Source organism: Schistocerca cancellata, chromosome 5 (assembly GCF_023864275.1).
Source record: "Schistocerca cancellata isolate TAMUIC-IGC-003103 chromosome 5, iqSchCanc2.1, whole genome shotgun sequence".
NCBI lineage: Eukaryota > Metazoa > Arthropoda > Insecta > Orthoptera > Acrididae > Schistocerca > Schistocerca cancellata.
The window spans coordinates 233,124,440-233,146,700 of NC_064630.1; the positions used below are offsets into that span (position 1 = coordinate 233,124,440).

The following is a 22,261-nucleotide window of genomic DNA, read 5'->3' on the forward strand; positions in this document are numbered from 1 at the left end:
CTATTTTTCAATACCGTAGCTTAATGAATATTTATCTACGTTGTGGTGTCACCGCCATACTAGAGATGGGGGATCCGCTCTTGAACTAATTCATAGAGTTGAATCTTTCAAAGGTGTGAACAATCAGTGATTCAGAAAAAAAGAACGGTAGCTCCAAACGTTTCCCACGGCAGAGAGAGAGAGAGAGAGAGAGAGAGAGAGAGAGACGGAGCATATCAGCAGCGGCTCTGCTGGTCAGAGCACAGTGCACGCCACACAACACAGCCAGCGCCGGCCTCTGCCCTGCTTCTACCTTGGCTGCCTGCATTGTGCAGTGGCCCATTGGATTTTGTGTTTCACATATGCCGTGCCATCTCTGTGTGTCGTCTGCCGCTTGCAGTGTCTGGCGCAGCTTAACTTCGCATCGCACTCTGTCGGCGATCGTTTCAGTCGCACGTCCTGCCCTCTGGGCAGTTGATGCGAGCAACAGGACAGAGAGCCACCTAGCGGATAACATAGGAACTACTTGCAACAACCTGCTTGCAAGGGAACGGACGATTCGTCTCGGAGCGGGTGAGTTCACCGCTCCCCCCACCCTCGGAACTCGCCCGCTCAACGCTCATCCCACCGTCCCGACTCTAGCCAGAGCGTTGAGCAAAACGACTCAGGTGTCACTCTGGTCTCTGTGGTCTCAGCTCACGCAGTAATACAGCTCGCGGCTCGACCTGCTCGACTCAGCGCCTCTGCATCGGAGTTCGTCCCTACTGGATATTGTTCTTCGTAGTAATACCGCTATGTATATTACATTATTATGTTATGTATACATCAATTGTTTTTATTTTATTTTTATTTGTTTAAACTGATTAGATTAGGTTCCTGATGACTCCTCTTACTATAGGATTTTTATTATGGACACTCGAATTTACGCTTTAATTACGAGCGAACTGATAAATGTATCGCAAAATGTGATACACCAATATTTTCCTTGTTTTATTCTGTGTAAGTCTATATGCAGCACTTTCGTTTTACAGTCAAATTTATATATTTTTCTTATTCTGGTACGGATTTTGCTATTTTAGGCGTCTTCGGATGGAAACGTTCATTTTAAAAATATATGGCTTGCGATGTATTTGTATGAGGTTAATGAAATTTTGATACATTATAGCCAAATATATTGTTAATGTAAATCTCAAGTTACAACATTTTCCGATCACCTAGAAAACCACGATAGTGCAAAATAAATCAGTAATCAAAAACTTTGTCATATCGTGGAAATTTCAATAAAGAATACAAAATTCTTACTCATTATCTGTGTTACTTCAAAATAGGATAAAATAAGATCAAAATACAGGTATAGTACTGGAATAAACCAAGTTTAAAGGGCAATGTGCCTTCCATTTATTTTCTATTGTAAATGAGTGGTGAGTCATGAAAAAGAGCTAATTCATTTCAGGGAGTGAACAGTTCTGATCCAATCTCTGAAAAGAACAGTTTTGCTCATCTCTACGCCATACACCACACTTGCTAGGTGGTAGCCTTTAAATCGGCCGCGGTCCGTTAGTATACGTCGGACCAGCGTGTCGCCACTATCAGTGATTGCAGACCGAGCGCCGCCACACGGCAGGACTAGAGAGACTTCCTAGCACTCGCCCCAGTTGTACAACGGACTTTGCTAGCGATGGTTCACTGACAAAATACGCTTTCATTTGCCGAGACGATAGTTAGCATAGCCTTCAGCTACGAACTAGCAAGGCGCCATTACGTTACTATTGATACTGTAAAACATGTACCGTCAAGAGCGACGCTCACCATTTATGGATTAAAGTTAAATATTCCACCAGCTACGTCCGTTTTTATAAAGTCTAAATTCCTTGTCCTGTTCCAGACCTCACGCCTGCCTGTGTGAGCTAAAACGCGTGCCTTTCGGCTTCCTCTAGTACCCGGTGTTGGCTCTCCTGCCAACCCACAACATACGTAATGTCTCATATTTTTCACTCTATTCAAAATTGGTTTCATTTTTATATGTATGTGTTGTCTTTATTTTGAGATGTTGAAATCGATATAATATCTAGTGTGAATGTCTTTGTACTTATTGTTATCTTTGATACTGACTTGTGTCTTTCGGCGCGGAAGCGTACAGAGTAGTCAAGTTTTTATGTTTGTAAGTAGGCTGTTTAGGTATTTATATTAGTAATGCCACGTAGCGCTCTGTATGAAAATCACTGGCTGTGCTGTGTGCAGTCTGTGGCTGGTTTGCATTGCTGTTGGCTATTGTAGTGTTGGGCAGTTGGCTGTTAACAGCGGGTAGCGTTGCGCAGTTGGAGGTGAGCCGCCAGCGGTGGTGGATGTGGGGAAGTGAGATGGCCGATTTTTGAGAGCGGATGATCTGGACGTGTGTCCATCAGAAACAGTACATTTGTAAGAACGGATGTCATGAGCTGCTATATATATTATGACTTTTGAACACTATTAAGGTAAATACATTGTTTGTTCTCTATCAAAACCTTTCATTTGCTAACTATGCCTATCAGTAGTTAGTGCCTTCAGTAGTTTGAATATTTTATTTAGTTGGCAGTAGTGGCGCTCGCTGGATTGCAGTAGTTCGAGTAACGAAAATTTTTGTGAGGTAAGTGATTTGTGAAAGGTATAGGTTATTGTTAGTCAGGGCCATTCTTTTGTACGGATTATTAAAAGTCAGACTGCGTTGCGCTAAAAATATTGTGTGTCAGTTTAGTGTTGATCAGAATAGGGAAAGTGCGAAATGTCTGAGTACGTTCAGTTCTGCTCAGCTGTTTGAAAATCAAATAATGTAAGAGGTTTATCAGCACAGTAATTCATTAATTTTTCTAAGGGGACGTTTTATATGTTGAATATGAACAGTGTTGTGTTGGAAATCAAAAAATTTGTCTGAGCTGTGGACAATGAAAAATGTTGTGTGTTTTATTAAGGATAGTAACGGCTGCAAAATTGTATGATGAAGTAATATTTTGAACATGCGATGGTATAAAAAGTTTAATAAATGTGAATTTCTGTCAAAAGTGAGTGTCAAGAATTATTTTGAAGTGACCATTGTTTAAAAAAGTATGAAGCACATTGCGATGAAAAACATAAATCAACAAATTAATCCTGAAAGATTGTCTTCGTAAGTTCTTCAAGTCGGCGTAATTAACATCCGTGTGTCTTTCACACCAACAGTGATAGTGATGCTACCTAGACAACATTTTTAATTACGAGCGAAAGCCAGAGCGAGATCGTCGTTTGATTGCAAATACAAGGTAAGTGAAATTATTGTTAACTTTCTTCAGCGACTGTAATCAATTGATGTAGCAATATCTACCACATTAAAGACCTTTTAGAATGCGCATTAAACAGATCATACTTTGAGTGCGCGACGTGAAAATTTTTGAACTACTTATGAACTAATTAACTGATAGTGGGGGTATTTTTATAAAGTGAAGCGATTTTACTTCACACCGCGTCCTGGCTGCATAGGCTCAATTTTTGGTGGGTTGAGCGGGAACGGGGGGGGGGGGGGGGGGGTAAGTTCACAACTGCGGCCGAGGCGTTGTTGTTGTGAGCAGCGGTTGCGTCAATATCGTTTTGTGAAAATTGTCTCAAAGACCGTGACACAACACTCCATTGTATAAACGATCCAACAGCGCTACGTGATGACGATCTGCGACAAATTAGAGAAATTTGTAGCAAAACCAATCAGTTACTCCAGAAAGTCTGTGGAGATACGACTTTATCGTCTTTGCAAGTATCAAGTTGTTTGAAGACGTTGGAGTAGGACTGGGAAGAGGGGACCGTTAATTCGCACTGTGGACGGGCGTCAGTCAGCCACATCCACGAAGACGTGACTCGTGTGCATTACTTCTGAAACGCGTCGAAAAAATGGCTCTCAGCACTATGGGACTTAACTGATGAGGTCATCAGTCCCTTTGAACTTAGAACTACTTAAACCTAACTAACCTAAGGACAACACACACATCCATGCCCGAGGCAGGATTCGAACCTGCGACCGTAGCAGCAGCGCGGTCCCAGACTGAAGTATCTAGAACCGCTCGGCCACAACGGCCGGCAAATGCGTCGAGGTGGCTTGAGTGTTTGTCATCTTGACATACGAACTCATCATGCTCATCAAGGTGGTATCCAAAGCGTTGATGGTAGAACAAAAGGCCAATCAAGTGGCCATCGCAAATTAACTTGTGGAACGTGTTCAGATTGAGAACGATAGTTTAGACAGTTTTATTACGGGGGAAAAATCATGGGTATTTGACTACAACTGGGAGCAAAACCACCAGAGTACTGAATGGCATACTTCCGGTTCTCCCCCTAATCAAAAAAAAAAAAAATCTAGAATAAGCAAGTCAAATGTGAAAACAATGCTGGTTGCCTTCTTCGATACTAAGGGCATGGACCACAAGGAGTTTGTCGCCTCAGAACAAACAGTCAGTACGGCCCATTACATGGAAATTATCGAAATATTGAAGAAAAAATTTCCTTCGGTTGCGAAAGGAGATGATAAGAGCCAGTATGTGTCCAAATAGCTAGAAACAATAATGGCAACGTAAAATTTAAGCATAATAAGTGTTTTGCTGGCACAGTAGTTATGTTACATGCAGGTATGTGCTAGGAACCTGTGGTAATGTCTAATTTACTTCAAAAAGTGATGCTTACATGGGACAGCGTATGGTAAGCTAGAATAAACGTAGCCTGAAAAGTTTTGACATATCAAACTGTAATGTTACGGTTTATGTTCGCTGTATCGATCAACTGAATGACGCAACTAACAAAAAAGTTTACTTATAAAACTCAGCATTGAAAAGCATATTATTTTCAGATTATATTTCGATTTCAACTTGGAGAAAAAAGATTTTAACGCACCATCTATGAAGAAATGATATTCTATTTCATTTTAAAATGAATTTGTACTGTAACAAAGGAGAAGTAATAGGAGAATGTGGACTACAGGAGTACTGCTCGAGCGTTTGGGATCCCTATCAGGTCGTATTGAGGGAGGACATAGAAGCAATTCAGAGGCGGGCTGCTAGATTTGTTACTGGTAGGTTTGATCATCACGCGGGTGTTACGGAAATGCTTCAGGAACTCGGGTGGAAAGGAGGATTTCTTTTCGTGAATCGCTACTGAGGAAATCTAGAGAACCAGCATTTGAGGCTGACTGCAGTACAGTTTTACTGCTGCCAACTTATATTTCGCAGAAAGACCACAAATATAAGATCAGAGAGATTAGGGCTCGTACAGAAGCGTATAGGCATTCATATTTTCCTCGTTCTGTTTGGGAGTGGAACAGGGAGTGAAGATGCTAGTTGTGGTACGTGGTAACCTCCGCCACGCACCGTATGGTGGATTGCGGAACACATTTGCAAGGAAAGTGGCAGCTTGTCAAGACAAATATTATGCTGCCTGGGAGATGTTTGCAGAGATCTTAGTTTAATCATCTCTAACGGTTGGGTTAAGAATCAAAAAAATAAAACTGCGTACGTGGAAGGGACCTAGAGACACGGAAACGATTCATATTGATTATTTAATGGTAGGACACAGATTTCGGAGCCATATTTTAAACTGTGAAACATTTCCAGGAACAGAAGTGGTCTCTAACCACAATTTATTGGTTGTGAACTGCATGCTGAAACAGAAGAAAATTCAAAAACATAATTCATTAGGATGGTGCCTCAATAAATCGGAAGGTGCAGGGGGTGTTGAGAGATTCAGAGGGAGCATTAGACAACAACCGATTGAAACAGGGAAACGAATGCTGTGCAGTAGAAGCCCGAAGGGTTGAAATAATGAAGGCAGGAAAGGATTAAATAGGTAGAAAGACAAGGACTAATATAAATGCTTGGATGTCACAACAGATGTTGAATTTAACTGGTGAAAAGAGATAATATAAGAATAGAGCAAATGAAGGAGGCAAAAGGAAATACAGACGTCTAAAAATGAAATTAAGGAAAAGTGCAGAATGGGTAAGTAGGAATAGCTAGAGAACAAATGCAAGGCTAAGGACGCATATATAATTAGGGGACAGATAGATACCGCCTATAACAGAATTAAAGCTGTATAAACATCAAGCCTTCAGATAGAAAACCGGGACTAAGTAAAATACGCGAAAGTTCACGGGTAGAAGGACTGTACACGGGGTGAGTCACTATTGCCACCATGAACTCCAAAAATATGACAGGAGCTGAAAATTTTGTGGCACAAAAGTTGCATGGTACAACGGGGGCCATACTGTGACGTTGGTTTTTTGTTGCTAGGTGGGATCGCTTCAGAGATATGAAGGTAAACTTTGTTTTTTTTCTTAATGGGACGCTATAGTTTGATACTTATTTTCTCATAGCAGCCATCGAGACGAATCCAATTATGTCTAACAGTAGGGTCTCCGAAGGTAAACGAAGGGCACAAAGGTGGCATGAACGTCCATTTACAGAAGGTGTTCGAAGTGACGACCATTGGTATCAACGCAGTGCTGCAATCTTCTTATCATGGACCGAAGCCGATCCGTCTTCGTACTTGAAGAAGAATGTAATAATTCCAGTTCCGAAGAAATGTGGTGAAAGGTGTAAATGTTACCAGACTATCAGTTTAATAAGTAAAGGTTGCAAAATACTGATACGATTTACTTACAGAAGAAGAAGAAACTGGCAGATGCCTACCTTGGAGAAGATCAGTTTGAGTTCCGGGGAAATGTAGGTAAACTCGAGGCAATATTGACCTCACGACTTCTCTTAGAAGATAGGTTAGGTGCAGACTAACCTTTGTTTACAGTAGTTGTAGACTTAATGAAATCTTTTGACGTTAACGACTCGAATACGTCCTTTGAAATTCTGAAAGTAGTAGACGAGAACGCCGGAAGCGAGTGGTTATTTACACTGTTTACAAAAAGCAGACGGCAGTTATAAGAGTCGAGGGGTATGAAGGTGAACCATTGGTTTAGAAGGGAGTGAGACAGCGTTGTTACCTACCGTCAACGTTATTCAATCTGCACGTTGAGCAAGCAGTAAAGGAAACCAAAGCAAAATCTGGAGAAAGAATTGAAATTCAAGGGGAAGAAATAAGAAACTTGAGGTTTGCCGATGACAGCTAAAGACAGGGTTGAACAGTTGAATGGAATGGACGGTGTCTTGAAAGGATAATATAAGGTGAACATCAACAAAAGAGAAACAGGAGTGATGGAATGTAGTCGAATCAAATCGGGCGATGCTGACGGAATTATATTACGAAATGAGACAATGAAGATAGTACGTAAGTTCTGCTATTTGGGCAGTGAAATAACACATGACGGCTAAAGTACATAGGGGTTTAAATACAGAGTGGCAATGCCAGGGAACGCGTTTCTGAAGAAGAGAAATTTATTAATATCAGATAGAGGGTTAAATACTATGAGGTATTTTCTGAAATTATTTGACTGGAATTCTGCCTTGTATGGAAGTGAAACGTGTGTGATCAACTGTACGGACCAGAAGAAAATAGATGCCTTTGAAATGTGGTGCTGCAGAAGAATTCTGAAGTTTAGATGTGTAATTCATATAAGTAATAAGGATATGATGAATGGAATTGGGGAGAAAAGAAATCTGTGGCACAGCGTGACTAAACATGGGATTGGTTGATGGCTCTACATTCTGAGACGCTAGGGGTATATTAATTTAGTGCTGGAGGCAGGTTTGCGGGGTGAAAACAATAGAGGGAGACGAATAGGTGGAAACAATAAGCACCTTCAAATGGACGTAATTTGCATTAGCTATTCGGAGGTGAAAAGTCTTCGGACTGAAGACCACGACAACCACAATCAAAATAAGGATTTTAATTTTCATCTGACGATGTAACATAAAATTAACCTCACGAAGAAATAGTCATTTTCTTTTGTGATTTTTTTAAACAACACGGATAATCGAATTAAGAGTTCCAAAAGGGAAGGTACGAAGAGTACTTACCGGAAAAACATTCGTAGGCACATGAAACAGAGCAAAGAGCCTAGTCAAGTGTAACGATAGGATCCCCTCATGTAGATATTAAGGTACATAAAAGAAGGTAGGCACTTCGTCTCTGTGTGTTAGTTTTTGTATACTGGGCAGGACAAGGGCTGCAACGGCGCCCTGTGGAGGCAGTTGCATATCAAAGGCGCCGCAGATTCACTGAAATTATCTCACAGAAATTGCTGAGAAATCACAAATGACGCCATACGCATAGTGTCGTGTGTGTCTGCATAGAATACTTGAGGTAGGGCGGAACCTACGAATAATCTCTAGGTCCCTATGTATCTTTATTATTTGAAACGTCCTATGTATCTATCAGGAAGAGATCACGCAGATAAAATGAAGGATACAACAGCACACAGAATGCGTACAGGCTACCATCCTCCTCGTGCTCAACCTGTCAATGGCACTGGAAGAAATCTCAATATACAATTTAAAATAAAAAGTACACACTACGAAATACTTTGCCTTGACACTCTGAGATCTTCCGTAAGTATATATAAACAGATACTTCACAATTGGTAGATGTTATCAGCGAACGACGTTAATTTGCTTTACGTAGTAATGTTGTAAACAGGAATCGCCTCACTGTGCTACAAGTCGTTGAGTATTGGTAATATGATCCACATTTACCTGTTCTTCTGAATATTTACATCCCACAGAAGAGTTTTAATGTCGAAACCTGACTACTCAATTAGCTGAAGGCTACCATGACGTTAAATCTCAACACGTTGTTGCCCCCCCCCCCCCCCCCCAAAGTGGAACAAATGTGGACAGTAACGGGAAATAGTGCCGTATTAGATAGACAGTTTCAGCGTAATACGGAGCAGGACTAATGGAACTTTATGGAAAAGAAATTGCATGCCAAAATATGCCACATATAATCGAAAGCATCACATACACCTTTCAGTCCCGAAATTACCGAAAACTGTGAGAAGTACGGGAACTAATATCTTGGAAAAACAGAGAGAGAACAAATTACTACGGATACTCGTCGCAAAATAGAAACAAACTCCGTAGTGAAATGTATCGCCCGCCGGTGCCACATGTAATTCAATGAAAACAATTACTCTCTACGTTTCGCAGTTCTGAGAAGTGAATTTCCTTTGAAATTAACAAAGTGTAATTTACTCTGCTGTCGAAAACCTCGTTACGACGTACGTGCCTGTAAGCGAAATATGTTTTTTGATATCGCTGCTGGTTATTACGTAGTTTTTGAGGGTTTCAAAAATTACTGCAGTTTTTACAGTTCATAGAGGGATGGTATACACTGCGTCGTTAGTTTTTGCCCTTAAATCTTAGTGTAACATAGATGCGAGAAGCCTACTGGACAAATTGTCTGTACAAATTGCTTACCTGAATAATATGTAGGTTACTCACGAGGATGTTGAGGAACTAATAGGTAACGTTCAGTTAGGCTTTGCAAGAGATGGAGTTGTTACGCTGCGCTTGGTAATGGGAGAATGACTTAAAAAATTCAAGACTTTTCATAGAATCTGTTGACGTGCAAATATTTTTCTCAATATAAAATTTCAGAATATTTTGGAAGTATTCATAAACACAGGTATATTGGATGGAGAAGATGGGTAACACGCAATTTGTGAATGAACCAAACGGGAACACCACGACTGGAAGAAAAAGTTACATTTGCTTGGTGTAAAAGGGCACTCATGCTATTTTTCTCACTTTTGAAAATTTGTATCTAAGAGGCAATGAAGTAAATGAAAATAGTTCAGATATATGATGAAATTTCAGCGTGATAGGATATCAATGATACGATACAGTGATCAAACCGCATTTTGATAATGGGATTATAACGTGAAAATCCATGAGAATAAAGCAAATGGTAATAAATCGCACTACAATTAAATCGGTTGATTATGAGAGAATTTGATTAGAAAATCACTAAATTCTTTTAATTTGGGCTGTAAAATAATTGCCAATGACCCAAGTAGATGCGCTATAAAATGCGGCCTGGCAACAGCAACAAAAAGCATTTCCATTTTATAATGTGAGAATTTGTTATCATCTAAGATAAATTTAAGAATCAGAGTGTAACCACTGAGTAAAGTGAAACGTTTGCGGTACGTAGTCCAGACAAGACGGGTTATTAGCATTGTGAGTGCGGTGCTCCAGATGAATACTCAAGAAAGTTTGGGTACATCGAGTAACTAACGAAGACGAACTGAATCTAATTAGAGTGTGTTATGGAGTAACATGAACAAAATATGGGATTTATTCATGTGACACGGCATGAGACATGAAGGAGTATCAATTCGATTATGTAGGGAAAGAAGACTATATCAATAAAACAAAATGTGTTTCAAAGTACACTGACTTACACTATTTCGCTCATGCAGACTGTATGGTCTGCACAGATTTTTTTTCTCCTTAAATCGAATTTGTATGTTGTTATGCCCACTGCTTATGTGTAAATCTACGCACTGTAAAGAAGTTAGTGATCCTCTGCAAGACGGCCAGTCTTTGCATAATTAAAGTGTCCTAAAGGGTTTAGTTTAACTTCATACGGCGAGTCAAAAAAGAAAGATACAGATGGGATAAGTGATTTTGTAGTCGTTACCGCCAGTCATACACGTACTACTTAATTATTTCATATCAAACAGGCATCAAGGAATCACCAATTTAGTATTGGAGGGCAGCGTGGAGGGTGAAAATCGTAGAGGGAGGCCAAGAGATGAATACACTAAACAGATTCAGAAGGATGTAGGCTGCAGTAGGTACTGGGAGATAAAGAAGCTTGCACAGGATAGAGTAGCATGGAGAGCTGCATCAAACGAGTCTTGGACTGAAGACCACAACAACAACAACCTACTTTGTCATCAACAATGATTAATTTGCGTAGTGACTACAACAAAAATAATTTTATAACTATATGTTTGGCCTAATTTAAAATTAATGTATTAAATATCCGTTTCTTTTTCTATGCATTTCTGACAATGACGGTATGTAGTAGTGACTGTTAAATGGCTTTCTTAGTTCGCAAACTGCAACATCCTCTAAGGTTTCAAGACGATAAAAGCAATACAAGAATGTTCTTTTCCGGGTCTGTGGTGCGGACTGGAAAGCAATTCTGCTTACATAATGAAATACTTTCATAAACTTTTTTGTCCTCTACTTCACCCCCACAGGGGTTGAAGTCTCAAAAGCACTGAAACAAGTACTTAGTGTTTATTTCCAACCGAGAAGTCAAATGTCAATTCTTGCAGATGTAGCTTTAAAAATACTTTAGTAGTTCCTTAATAATGACTAATTTTAAATAAAGGTTTCACCTACTATTTCATTCCCTTAGGATGTTTCCGTAAAATGAAATAGTAGTTCTTTAATAATGATAAATTTTAAATCAAGCTTTCTCACCTAATATTTCACCCTATAGGATGTGGCTTTAAATGCCTTAGTAGTTCCTTAACAGTTATTTACTTTTATAAAAGACTCTGCCCATTACTACACTCCTCCCCCTGAGGGGCTGAGTTTCCAAAGATACTGGAGCACCAACTGTTTTCTTTCCGACCGGAAAACCAAATACCAATTTTCCTAGTTCTAGCTTCAAAATTGCCTTTGTAGTAGATTATTTCCAAAAAAATATTTTTTCCCTTATCTAGCTCCATTAGTATGTAATTTCGAAAAGTCTCTTCTGAAACGATGTACGCGGTATAAGATCAACACTCTCTCCTAATTTCAGGTTTCTGTCGTTAGCGGTTTGCGCTGGGCAATGATGTGTCAATCAGTCAGTCAGCCAGGCCATTTCAATCTATATAAAGAGTTCTCTTGAAAGTAAGGGCCAAGCGGTGCGAAAAAAAAATAAGTTGAGATATTAACGCTGGAATATATGTACTGTCGATGAGAAAATACCATGCAAACGACAGATAAACATACTGAGAGTTAGCAGGACGTGTATAAAAAGTGGAAGAATTAAGAGACTGTGATGAAAAAATTAATTATGGCCGTAATGGGGTCAAAGGAACATACAGTCAGTTGCCTGGATTGTTAGATGGAGCAAGAAAGTTGTTTGCTAGATTCAAGCAATAAGAAAAGATCAAGAGAATGACAATTCAAGGTGGGTACTTGGCATCACAAAACAGGTATAACTAATTTATATTTTTGGGTATGAAAATCGTACTCCCCATGAACCGTGGATCTTGCCGTTGTTGGGGAGGTTTGCGTGTCTCAGCGATACAGATAGCCGTAACGTAGGTGCAACCACAACGGAGGGGTATCTGTTGAGAGGCCAGACAAACGTGTGGTTCCTGAAGATGGGCAGCTGCATTTTTAGTAGTTGCAGGGGCAACAATCTGGATGATAGACTGATTTGGCCTTGTAACACTAACCAAAACGGCCTTGCTGTGCTGGTACCGCGAACGGCTGAAAGCAAGGGGAAACTACAACCGTGATTTTTCCCGAGGGCATGCAGCTTTACTGTATGGTTAAATGATGATGGCGTCCTATTGGGTTCTCCGTGCGAGAACTACTCAAGAGGATGTCATTATCAAGAGAAAGAAAACTGGCATTCTACGGATCGGACCGTGGAATGTCAGATCCCTTAATCGGGCAGATGGGTAAGAAAATTTAAAAAGAGAAATTAATAGGTTAAAGATATAGTAGGAAAATGGAAATGGCTCTGAGCACTATGGGACTTAACTTCTGAGGTCATCAGTCCCCTATAACTTAGAACTACTTAAACCTAACAAACCTAAGGACATCACACACATCCATGCCCGAGGCAGGATTCGAACCTGCGACCGTAGCGGTCGCGCGGTTCCAGACTGAAGCGCCTAGAACCGCTCGGCCACTCCGGCCGGCAGATATAGTAGGAATCAGTGAAGTTCGGTGGCAGGAGGAACAAGACTTCTGGTCAGGTGACTACAGGGTTATAAACACAAAATCAAATAGGGGTAATGCAGGAGTAGGTTTTATTAATGTATAAAAAAAATAGGAGTGCGGGTAAGCTACTACAAACAGCATAGTAAACGCATTATTGTGGCCAAGATAGAAACGAAGCTCACGCCTACTACAGTAGTACAAGTTTATATGCCAACTAGCTCTGCAGATGGCGAAGAAATTGAAGAAATGTATGATGAGATAAAGGAAATTATTCAGATAGTGAAGGGAGATGAATATTTAATAGTCATTGGTGACTGGAATTTTATAGTAGGAAAAGGGAGAGAAGGAAACGTAGTAGGTGAATATGGATTGGAGGTAAGAAATGAAAGACGAAGCCGCCTGGTAGAATTTTGCACAGAGCATCACTTAATCATATCTAACTCTTGGTTCGCGAATCATGAAAGAAGGTTGTATATATGGAACAAGCCTGGAGATACTAGAAGGTATCAGAGAATTATATAATGGTAAGACAGAGATTTAGGAACCAGGTTTTAAATTGTAAGACATTTCTAGTGGCAGATGTGGACTCTGACCACAATCTATTGGTTATGAACTGTAGACTAAAACTGAAGAAACTGCAAAAAATTTAAGGAGATGGGACCTGGATAATCTGACTAAACCAGAGGTTGTACAGAGTTTCAGGGAGAGAATAATGGGAACAATTGACAGGAATAGGGGAAAGACAGTAGAAGAAGAATGGGTAGCTTTGAGGGATGAAGTAGTGAAGGCAGCAGAGGATCAAGTAGGCAAACAGACGAGGGCTAGTAGAAATGTTTGAGTAACAGAAGAAATATTGAATTTAATTGAAGAAAGGAGAAAATATAAAAATGCAGTAAATGAAGCGGAATACAAACGTCTCAAAAATGAGATCGACATGAAGTGCAAAATTGCTAAGCAGGGATAGCTAGAGGATAAATGTAAGGATATAGAGGCTTATCTCACTAGGGGTAAGATAGATACTGCCTACAGGAAAATTAGAGAGACCTTTGGAGAAAAGAGAACCACTTGTAAGAATATCAAGAGCTAAGTTGGAAACCCAGTACTAAGCAAAGAAGCGAAAGTAGAAAAGTGGATGGAATATATAGAGGCTCTATACAAGAGCGATATACTTGAAGACAATATTATGGAAATGGAAAAGGATGTAGATGAAGATGAAATGGGAGATATGATACTGCGTGAAGAGTTTGACAGGGTACTGAAAGACCTAAGTCGTAACAAGGCACTGCGCGTAGACAACATTCAATCATAACTACTGACAGCGTTGGGAGAGCCAGTCCTGACAAAACTCTACCATCAGGTGAGCAAGATGTATGAGACAGGCCAAATACCGTCAGACTTCAAGAAGAATATAATAAATCCAATCCCAAAGAAAGCAAGTGTTGACAGATGTGAAAATTATCCAACTATCAGTTTAATGAGCCACGGCTGTGAAATACTAACACGAATTCTTTACAGACGAATGGAAAAACTGGTAGAAGCCGACCTAGGGGGAGATCAGTTTCGATTCCGTAGAAATATTGGAACACGTGAGGCAATACTGACCCTACGACTTATCTTAGAAAATAGATTAAGGAAAGGCAAACCTACGTTTCTAGCATTTGTATACTTAGAGAAATCTTTTGACAATGTTGACTGGAACACTCTCTTTCAAATTCTAAAGTTGGCAGGGATAAAATACAGGGAGCTAAAGGCTATTTACAATTTGTACAGAAACCAGATGGCAGTTATAAGAGTCGAGGGGCACGAAAGGGAAGCAGTGGTTGGGAAAGGAGTCAGACAGGGTTGTAGCCTCTCTCCGATGTTATTCAATCTGTATATTGAGCAAGCAGTGAAGGAAACAAAAGAAAAATTCGGAGTAGGTATTAAAATACATGGAGAAGAAATAAAAGCTTGGAGGTTCGCCGATGACATTGTAATTCTGTCAGAGACAGCAAAGGACTTGGAAGAGCAGTTGAATGGAAAGGAAAGTGTCTTGAAAGGAGGATATAAGATGAACATCAACAAAAGCAAAACGAGGATAATGGAATGTAGTCGAATTAAGTCTGGTGATGCCGAGAGAATTAGATTAGGAAATGAGACACTTAAAGTAGTAAAGGAGCTTTGCTATTTGGGGAGCAAACTAACTGATGATGGTCGAAGTAGAGAGGATATAAAATGCAGACTGGCGATGGCAAGGAAAGCGTTTCTGAAGAAGAGAAATTTGTTAACATTGAGTATAGATTTAAGTGTCAGGAAGTCATTTCTGAAAGTATTTGTATGGAGTGTAGCCACGTATGGAAGTGAAACATGGACGATACATAGTTTGGACAAGAAGAGAATAGAAGCTTTCGAAATGTGGTGCTACAGAAGAATGCTGAAGATTAGATGGGTAGATGACATAACTAATGAGGAAGTATTGAATAGGATTGGGGAAAAGAGAAGTTTGTGGCACAACTTGACCAGAAGAAGGGATCGGTGGGTAGGACATGTTCTGAGGCATCAAGGGATCACCAGTTTTGTATTGGAGGGCAGCGTGGAGCGTAAAAATCGTAGAGGGAGACCAAGAGATGAATACACTAAGGAGATTCAGAAGGATGTCGGTTGCAGTAGGTACTGGGAGATGAAGAAGCTTGCACAGGATTGATTACCATGGAGAGCTGCATCAAACCAGTCTCAGGACTGAAGACCACACAACAACAGTGCAAGAGTAAAGGAAGAATTATTCGACGCTAAATGTCAGATGCTATGTGCTACCACTGATTATGTTCGTCATCGTAGATGTTTGAACCATTGTTTCTTTACACTATAAGACCGTTTAGTCGCGTTTTACAGCGTAGTGACTGTTTGAGAGTTATTGATGTTCCACTCTCCCCTTGTCATATCTCTATTTTCACACTGACAGTTATGAATCTGTCATGTGCACTTTGGTTCACTGTAAGAATTCCTGAGACCTGTGATAAACACTGCAGTTCTTTATGGTAATGAATAGTGAAAAGATGTGAAATTACAAAAAGTTATAAAAGTACCAGTAAACGTCGTATTCCATAATAATTACTAAGGACCAATAAAACACAATAACAGTCGGCAGTCGCGCTTGTGAAAATAGGGCCCGGAGGGTGAATATAATAGGACCGCCGATAGAATAACAGCATCGACGGTGCTTTGTCACAAACAAACAGAAAAATAAGTCAGAAAGAGAACAGTATGCTGTAGCCAATACGAAAAATTCATCCAGAACGGAATAAAATCATACACTGACAGAGAGATCAAGAAACGAGACGGGTTCTGGAAGGGCAGGTACCAGAGATCAAACTCGAACGTAATATGGATCATGAAAAAATCTACAGAATATCAACAAGACTTATTTATGGTTAAGTCATTCAAAAATGTGCGGATTACTAGGTTTTATGGGAACACCAGAGCACATTATACAGCAAATCAGATACCCATACAAAAACGAAGAAGCAACAGTAAAAATTCTGCTTAAGTATACAGTAACTTTCGGGACAGGAAGACAGTCAGACAGGGATGTCTATTGCTGCCATTTCTTTCGTATTTGTGTGGTGTATATCTAATGAGAACTGAAGGACCAACGGTTACAGAAATTGGAATTAAAACTATGGGAGAACTTCGTATGACCAGCAACTTAGGAAATGCAGACTACACTAGTTTTATAGCAGGTAGAGACCAACCCATTCGACGTATGCTTAAAAAATATGTAAACAATGAAAAAGTTGAGCTACTGTTAAATTTCAAGGTAAAAACGAAAAGAAATGACTGATAACAGAAGCTGAGACCTATGTGAAGACAGACGGAAAAATCTTTGAGGAACTCGATAAATATATTTTTTTTAATCAGACTGTGCGGTGAGAAAATGAGAACAAAAGTAAAACTTGGAAAAAATCTCGGCAATTAAATTAAGGAATTTGGTGAATGGCGGAAACTGCCACAACAGACAAAAAATGGCTGATAATTTTTCCTACAGTTTTTTACAAGATATGAGGCATAGCCAAGGAAAAAACAGATGCGAAGAAAATCGACTCTTTTTAAATGCATATTTGATGGAAGAACGTGACAATCTCGTGGATTAAAAAGTAAAAAAAGAAAAGAGATTCCTGGAAAATGTGACACCAAAAGTGTCTTTGAAGGACCAATCCTCTACATCAAATTAAGATATTTTTAGCATAACCTCATAAACGAAGGTCCTCAGACGAACAGATCAATGTCGTACAGGGAAACCATCGAGAACGTGGATATAGGATATCCAAGAATAACCCGAAACGCACCACAAGAACTGAAGACCAAAACAACGACCAGGTGTGCATGGAGGGACAACATTGATCTTGTCACCATGAATCATGCAACTTGATAGATCATAAGAGCAAAACAGCAAAACAGTTACGCTTTACAGTGGGGATTCGAACAGACGAACTCGTGACAGGAAAGAGGTAACACCAGTCCACAGGATCTCGCATATGCTGCTCATTTTGTGAGTCGAAGAAGCAATAAAGTCAGTGAAAGAAATTTTCAGAAAGGCAGTACAAGTGTAGATGATACACACAGCCAGTGCCATATTCCGCTTACTATATAGCTAGACGTAAACAAGACTCAGAAAGCCGTTGACGCAAGTGGAAAGCATACATTGACAGAACATTAGGAGAAACAAGGCGAATGTGTAGGTGATTGAAAGTGATAAAAAACAATAATGTGTCATTTGACAGCAGATGTGGGAATGAAACACTAGTAGAAGACGTTACACAATTATTCTACAAAAAGATAAATATAAATGGCTGGAATAAACAAGATGAACACTGCCAGAGGAAGATATCTTTCACATAAGAGCTCTACTCGAATCAAATCTTGATATGGAAATGTAAAAGAAGTTTCTAGAAATGTACGTTTTGCGGAAAGCATTGTAGTGAAGTAAAAGGTATGCCGTGGGAAATATGGAGGATGTTGGGTATAGTAGTTACGTAGAGATAGAAAGAAAAGAAGAAAAGAAACCAAAGCGTCAGACATCTGACAATATAAATCTAGCCACGCCCAACGACGGAGGTGTACATGAGATCTCACGTGCCGGCCGCGGTGGCCTCGCGGTTCTAGGCGCGCAGTCCGGAACCGCGAGACTGCTACTGTCGCTGGTTCGAATCCTGCCTCGGGCATGGGTGTGTGTGATGTCCTTAGGATAGTTAGGTTTAAGTAGTTCTAAGTTCTAGGGGACTAGGGACCACAGCTGTTAAGTCCCATAGTGCTCAGAGCCATTTAAACCATTTGAGAACTCACGCCACATCAGGATACAAAGAAGGACGCCCCAATTTATCGAAATTTGTTTTATATTTCTAGGCAATACCGATACTCTTGTGAACACTTGCTCTCTGGCTTCCTTCGTTTTGTTAATAATAACTATAATGTATGGACTGTATAAACTTACTTTCGAATTTCCTTTTCAAGGGAAATTTCTGGAGAATAGGGACAACCGTAACTAAATTCCTTAGATACCGAAGAATGCTATCTCGGTATCTGATCACTGATACGATCACCACGAGAGAACCTTACAGTCTGTCCGAAATCAATCAAAAATGCAAATGGCTCCTTCTTCTTCAAAGATGCGCCCTGACACACAAATCGACCTCCCTTGCGTCGATCGTCACCAAGGCAGAAAGATAAATCTTCGCGGAAAGAAAAAAAAAACGGTATTCTGTGTCCCACTAGGTACAACGTGGTCACTATCCTTCTCAGCAGTTCGCTGGAGATCTACATTTTGACGTCGGAAGCTTACTTAACAGCGGTGACGCCGGGGGCATAAAATCCTGGCATTTTCACCACTCATTATCCTTGTTAGGACATAAGCGGTTGCCGCTAGATGGTTCACACGGAAGACGTGAACGGCTATGAAATTCGTCTCCAGGCACTTGGGCACTAGAGCCTTGTTACAGTTTTAGTGTTAATTACTATGGGCAGAGACGAGTAATGACACCCACTATAAAGTGCTGCTCTTCTAAGGGAAAGTGAGCATCTGTTTCAGGAGAAAGCGTTGTGATAACTTGATGAATGCTGTAAGCCGCCTTCGGCATCACTGTGTGTCTCCAGAGGACATCACGATCACCGCACTCTCAATACTCTTATCGCATCGAATGAACTCTCATTAGCGCACTAATCCCTCAGACTTATATCGAAGGATTTCCCCAAAAGAATCTGCAGTGCAGAGGTTGAATTAGCTTCCAGAGAAAGGGTAGTCAACCTTTTCTATCTATTGCCGTCTTTTGTATCTTAGCTGGTAGTAAAATTTTGTAACCGGTCACCGGTTCCACAGCAATGGCGACTGATAAATTATGGAGGTAACTTTACAATATTTATAAAGCAAACCCACAACAAATTAAGGCATTTAATGCCAGAATGAGACCTGTTCCTATCACAGCACAAAAAAGGCAAATGTGTCTTGGACAGAGATAAGCATGCAGAAGAAGGGAAATAGCATTTGGACTTACATAGTAGCTTGAAAAAATTTATGTAATTCGACATAATCGTCAATTTTTACTTGATAATACTAGTACCAATGTCATGTAATATAATTAGTATCAATATTGTATAAGTGTATCAACCAAAATAACATGATACACGATACCATGTAATTAAACATGGCACATGCCATCATGTCACCATAAAGGTCATTTGGAATATCATGAAATATTACAGAACGTATGATAAAAGTTAGTGATCCATGCATCTCCACTCTGGGATAACTCCTATTATAGTTGCACCCCCACCATCGAATAATTCCTATAGCAGATGCATCCATTTCTCTACAAGCACAAAAATTTGTGTCCATTTGTTTTTACACCCATCAGCACGAATATAAGACAGGGTTGATTTTGGGAAGAAATGGTCCAACCGGAGAAAAGTCAACACCCCCTCACCATCCATCTAGGAATCAAAAAATTGTTTTAGAGTCCCCCCAATATCACATTCGCCCACTGAAATACCCCCCCCCCCCCCACAGAAAAAAGAAATAGCCACTAAGTGTATGCTCCTCAGCCGTATGATATTATACACTGAAGAGCCAAAGACAATGGTACACCTGCGTAATGTCATGTAGGGTCCCGGCGACCACGCAGAACTGCCGCAACACGACATGGCATAGACTGGACTAATGTCTGAAGTAGTTCTGGAAGAACTGACACCATGAATCCTGCAGGGCTCTCTATATATCGATAGGATTACGAGGGGATCGAGGCCTCTTCTGAGCAGCACGTTGCATGGCATTCCAGATAAGCTCAATAGTGTTCATATCTGGGGAGTCTGGTAGCTATAGTAAGTGTTTATGCTTAGAAGAGTGTTCCTGGAGCCAATCTGTAGCAAATCTGGACGTGTCCTGCTGGAATTGCTCAAGTTCAACCGTTGGAATGCACAATGGACATGAATGAATGCAGGTGATCAGACAAAATGCTTACGCACGTGTCACCTGTCTGGGGTCCCGCATCATTCCAACTGCACACGCCCTACACCATAACAAAGCCTCCACCAGCTTGAATATTCCCCTACTGATATGCAGCGTCCGTGGATTCATGAGGCTGTCTCCATACCCGTGCACGTCCATCCGCTCGATACAATTTGAAACGAGATTCGTCCAACCAAGCAACATGTTTCCAGCCATGTAGGTGTTGACGCGTCCTGGCGAGGCGTAAAGATTTGTGTCCAGCAGTCATCAAGGGTACACGGGTGGGCCTCCGGCTCCGAATTGCCACATCGAAGATGTTTCGTAGAATGGTTTGCACGCTGACGCTTGTTGATGGACCAGTATTGAAATTTTGCAGCAGTTTGCGGAAGAATTGCGCTTCTGTCTCGTTGAAAGATTCTCCCCAGTCGTAGGTGGTCCCGTTCTTAAAGGATCTTTTTCCGGTTACAGCGATGTCGGAGATTTCATGTGTTACCGGATTGCTGATATTCACAGTACACTCGTGAAATGGTCGTACGGGAAAATCCCCACTTGATCGCTACCTCGGCGATGCTGTGCCCCATCACTCGTGCGTCTACTATAGCACCACGTTCAAACCCACTTAAATCTTGATAACGTGCCATTGTAGCAGCAGTGACTGATCTGACAACTGCGCCATACACTTGATGTCTTATATAGGCGTTGCCGACCGCAGTTTATTTGGAGCTTCAGTGTATATTGTTTAATATGGCTGGCGAATCTTCTGGATTTTGGGCTCAGAATCAGGGAATTAAGGGTATAAATTGCACGATGCAAGCGTGCCATCACATTTTATCTAAGAGAGCTCACTGCGCTGGGGAAGTAGTCTTAACTCGTAAAAGATGAGAATAAGTCAAGATGTTTTTCCTTAATCTTCTTTGAAGCTGTCAGACAAGTCGGAAAGGCACTTCCCTTCTTTTACATCCCTGACTCTACCGAGGAAATATTCGACTTTTTTGGTGCTATGACAGGAGCATTTTTCATTCCGGTTCCAAACTTTTAGGCTACTATAATTTTTACATTAGACCACCATATCTTGGCACAAGATATTTGCTGACTCGGGCGATATAGGTTTTTTTCATTGTCTTTCGAACCACGTTGCTTATATCGTGGCAAAGGATAAAGCTATCACGAACTAACAAGACTACCATTAATTACTGTTACATTTGTCTACCTTCTTACGAAATTTGAGCCAATTCACAAAAGTTTGAAATATAGAAGCAGTGTGCGTAAAAAGCTAACAAAGAAACGCTTTTCTCGCACCAAAAATCCGAGTGAAGCTACATCTTTGACTGTGAGTTTTCAAATTTATCATACAAATGCCTTTTTTATTGATTTGATTTAATGTAAATAATTTCCGTGCATTAAATTCAGGTGAGAGCGAATTTTACATGCTACATTTAGCTCGAATTTAAAACATCACTCACGACAAGATATACAGATTATTGAAACAAAAAATTCAGTTTTTACGTTATCCATTTGTCTATATTCGTGCAAAGTTTGAACCGGTTCGTACAAGTGAAAAGTATATAAGAGGTGCCTTTCATAAACCTCTCAGGAAAAGGCGTTTGCTGAACGTTTTTTGCACGAAAAATGTGAGTTGTGCACATACAAATGGTGGCATTAGCTGAGCTTTGATTTTAGCGCAATTAAAATCTTTTGCAAAAGAAATTAATCGATTTTCGCAATTTTCTTGGACGCCAGCTCCGGTTTTTCGTCCAAATCTTGCTTAATAATCTGTAATATAGCCAATCGTACACTTAGATAGATGATCGAATCGCTTTGCTAATGGCCTCTAGTCAGAGCTAAACCGTGCTGTATACTTACCAAATATTGTACGTCAAAATTTTGACGTATTGCCATTACATGTGTAGTAATTGGTTAATAACGTTCATTTCCCTTTAAGTAACCAGCGTTTTCCCTATAGTTGTCT

General features: G+C 40.3%; 1 protein-coding gene across 1 annotated transcript in view; it reads right to left on the reverse strand.

The window, feature by feature from the left end:
- LOC126187816 (uncharacterized) overlaps window positions 1–22,261 on the reverse strand; it is a 555,698-nt gene that overhangs the window by 18,817 nt on the left and 514,620 nt on the right. The gene's annotated exons all lie outside the window — the stretch shown is intronic.